Consider the following 4,452-nt stretch of genomic DNA (forward strand, 5'->3'; position numbering starts at 1 on the left):
GTCTATTCCAGTGCCCAGATGAGTCCCGGGGTACACATCAACTGGAATAAATAAATGAGGTGAGCTTACCGTACGATGATCACGTCTCTGTTCTGGACAAAAAATATAGCGTTGGTACGCATATGGCATATCTATGTTGGTATATTATTCCTCAAGTTTCTTCTCATTTGTACCGTTTTAGGCTCCATTGATTCAGATGTTTGTAATATTTTTTTTTTTTGCTTCTACTTTGCTCATGGTATTTGTCCATTGAATTAGTGTCTTGCAATGTAACAGGGGATGTTGTTTGTTGATCCTAAAATTTAGTTATCTCTCTCTCTCTCTCTCTCTCTCTCTCTCTCTCTCTCTCTCTCTCTCTCTCTCTCTCTCTCTCTCTCTCTCTCTCGCTTTCACGTCATGATAAAAATGTGCGTATGTATGTTCATGTATTAAAATCGAATGGAAAATAGAATAATTATATCAAATAAAAAAAAAAACTATTAAAAAAAACCCCAAACCAGTCAGCAATACCAATCTTACTAAACAAAACATTAAGTATGATTTAGTATATACTGATAACATCTGTAGCGTCATGACAACTCAGGTCTATTTGAAGAGTCTCATTAATTTCAGATAATGAGATGACTTACAGAATCTCAGTGATGTTTCTTAACCCGACCGGGATAAGAGAGGAATGAATTTGCATAATAGAAGGTCAAACCCTTTGCAGTCATGCTGTGGGCTCCTTTTCTGATTGAATAGATTCTTATTGTCTTCCAGGTATTCTTCTATTATTAAGTTATACTGTACCACAATGTTTTAGCTTTGATTGTTTATAATACAACTATTTTTATGGCACTTACGAAGAGGAGCATTACTATTTTCTTCCCTAAATAATTTTTTTTGTGTCAGGTGATGAGCTATATTTAAAGCTTTTTCTCTGCGCCACCAGGGGGCAGGGAATCGAAAGTCTTGTATTTAATTGTATTCTAGAGGTTCTTCTATTATCAGGACATATTAAACCACGATATCTTATTCTTATTGAATAAGATACAATTATTTTGAGCGCACTTACGAAGATTATTATTTTCTTGCTAAAATGTTTTTTGTGTGTGTCAGGTGATGAGCCCAATCTAAAGCTTCTCTTCTGCGCCACCAGGTGGAAAGACTTCGAAGATGTATACCAACGTGTGCGACTGGAATGTCATCCTTTAGGTAATCTGTTATTATAATGACCTTTCACTTGGAATTCATTCCCTTATCAAGAGGTTTATGGTTCTTATAAAAGAGATACTAGGACGTGAAAGTTTTTTTTTTTTTCTGGTGGCATGAATGTCACTGTATTTATACATAGTGATGGAGGTTACTGGTTTCATTCACAAATTTTATGTATCGTAAGGTTCATTGCCATCTTGATAATCTTGATTTCCATTACAAGTAGTAAAATCCAAAAATGTTAGTAGAAGAGCATGATAGATAACTGTAACTATAGAGCATAGTAGATCATTGTAATTATAGAGCATAATAGATCACTGTAACTATAAAGCATAGTAGATCACTGTAATTATAGAGCGTAGTAGATCACTGTAACTATAGAGCATAGTAGATCACTGTAATTATAGAGCATGGTAGATCACTGTAACTATAGATCATAGTAGATCACTGTAATTATAGAGCATAATAGATCACTGTAACTATAAAGCATAGTTGATCACTGTAATTATAGAGCATAATAAACCACTTTAACTATAGAGCATAGTAGATCACTGTAATTATAGAGCATAATAGATCACTGTAACTATAGAGCATAGTAGATCACTGTAATTATAGAGTATAATAGATCACTGTAACTATAGAGCATAGTAGATCACTGTAATTATAGAGCATAATAAATCACTGTAACTATAGAGCATAGTAGATCCCTGTAATTATAGAGCATAGTAGATCACTGTAATTATAGAGCATGAGATCACTGTAATTATAGAGCATAATAGATCACTGTAACTATAAAGCATAGTTGATCACTGTAATCATAGAGCATAACTGATCACTGTAACTATAGAGCATAGTAGATCACTTTAACTATAGAGCGTAGTAGATCACTGTAATTATAGAGCATGGTAGATCACTGTAATTATAGAGCATAATAAATCACTGTAACTATAGAGCATAGTAGATCACTGTAATTATAGAGTATAACAGATCACTGTAATTATAGAGCATAATAGATCACTGTGATTATAGAGCATAACTGATCACTGTAACTATAGAGCATAATAGATCACTGTAACTATAGAGCGTAGTAGATCATTGTAATTATAGAGCATAGTAGATCACTGTAACTATAGAGCGTAGTAGATCATTGTAATTATAGAGCATAGTAGATCACTGTAACTATAGTCCATAGTAGATCACTATAATTATGACAATACATTTTCGAGAATCTAAAAAACATTGTTATTTCTAATATCAGAAATATTTATTTCATAAATAAGATAACTAGGCTGCCTTCTCAGCTTCTGTAAAACCCTTTTGTTTTTGTATTTTCATTGTCCTTGTCAAAGTCGTTATGATTATCATTTTGTTATTCTTTTGCCCTGACTAGAATTGTTAAGTGTATGAAACCACTTTCTTTAGCCTATTTTGTCCTTGTACCTTCTAAGTCAGTGACATTATCAGCAGAGCAAAGAACTTTCTCCCAACGTTAGTTATCATGGGAATTAATTACGTCTGATCTTATCTGGTTTGGTACTCAGGATAGAAGAAGAAGAAGAAGAAGAAGAAGAAGAAGGTAAATGAGAGGAAAAAATAGTGGACTAAGAAAAAGAAACATTGAAAGATAAAACAGAATCAGGAGACTAAGGAAAATAATATAAAGTTCAGAACTAGCATTAAGAATTTATAATAGATTCAGATGAGAAAAGGGATAATAAATAAACAAGTGTTTGCTTCATAAAAACAAGGCAACACGAGAAAGAAAGGAAAATAAAATGGGCTTTTAATTAACAAAAAAAAAAGCAACATGAAATGTTAGAATCACTAGAAAGAAAATGGGGGACAGAAGAGAGAGAAAGAGAAGGGGGGTGGTGGGGGGAGCTGAAGCAGGCGGTAGGAGTTTGAGGGAGAAGAAAAGAGAGAAGGAAAGGCTGTCCCCCCTCTTCCTCACCATCTGAGTGGAGAAGGGGGCTCAGTAAGTGGGAGGAGTTTCATCTCTCCTCAGCCACTGGAAGAGAGGAGGTAAAAAGCCCCCCAGACTATAAATAGGTGGGCATTCGCTTCCCAGTAGATTAGTCTCGAAATAGAATACCAACAGGTGCTAGGAGCCTTTAAGGGTCGGACGTAAGAGTCAGTCTCTGTTTAACGAAGTTGGACGTTCGAGCGGGAAGGTAGGAAGAAGAAGAGAAGAGGTGTTGATACCGGTGATACTTTGTTGGGTAGAAATCGGCGATGAAATGAATTAGAGTAAAATAAAAAAAAAAGGAAGGACAGACTGGTGCTTCTCGTGGATAGTTCTTACTGCTGGTGTTTCATCGGTTGATGGTATTCAATGAAAGCTTATTATAAAGGAAGGAAAGCAGCTCGATCTATGCTTTCTCGGAAGGCAGTTTAGAGGATATATCAATTTTTTTTTTTCATTTTTTCAGCGCTGTTTGTTCGAAAAAAAAAGGAATTACACCAAACGTTACTAATGTTATAGTGAATGTTATTTCATAAGTCAAGAGAATAATGTTAATTTCCTCATTAAACTCAGAATTTCATTAATGTTTATAGCTTGATATAAGCTATGAAATCCCTTTGATTAATTAAAGCACATCAATATTACGATTCAACCGTTGCTTATTGAAAATAATTTCATAATGATAAAAAGTCTATAATATCAAGTGTAGCCAGTGTCCCCTAGTAATAACTTGGTGGATTATGATATACGTAATAGTCGCAAATATTCTATATCAAAATCCCACCATTCAATTTTGCGTGCCAATTTTGAAGCATTATTATTTTTTTTTTTCAGTATTTGCATATATGGATCAAGTAAGCAACTGTTGGATAATGCAAGATAATTAATTTGATCTCTGTTTCGTATTACATATATACAAGTCTAAAACATTAAAGATGCATATTCAAATATATTTACGTACAAATATATATACTTGTACACGTATATATATGTACTCATAAGTGTTTATATATATATATATATATATATATATATATATATATATATATATATATATGTATATATATATGTATATATATATATATATATATATATATATATATATATATATATATATATATGTATATATATATATATGTATATATATATGTATATATATATATATATATATATATATATATGTATATATATATATGTGTGTGTGTATATGTGTGTGTGTACGCACGCACACACAGACGAACACACACATTCAAACGCACATACACACATACACGCGCATACACACATATATATAT

The 4,452-nt window shown here is 32.7% G+C and overlaps 1 protein-coding gene across 1 annotated transcript in view; it reads left to right on the forward strand.

The window, feature by feature from the left end:
• Window positions 1–3,261: 3,261 nt before the first annotated feature.
• Window positions 3,262–4,452, forward strand: part of LOC137629116 (uncharacterized) — a 7,593-nt gene continuing 6,402 nt past the window's right edge. The window contains exon 1 of the mRNA XM_068360388.1: window positions 3,262–3,365. The gene's annotated coding sequence lies outside the window, so the exon portion shown is untranslated. The remainder of the gene's footprint in view (window positions 3,366–4,452) is intronic.

Source organism: Palaemon carinicauda, chromosome 37 (assembly GCF_036898095.1).
Source record: "Palaemon carinicauda isolate YSFRI2023 chromosome 37, ASM3689809v2, whole genome shotgun sequence".
Classification (NCBI taxonomy): domain Eukaryota; kingdom Metazoa; phylum Arthropoda; class Malacostraca; order Decapoda; family Palaemonidae; genus Palaemon; species Palaemon carinicauda.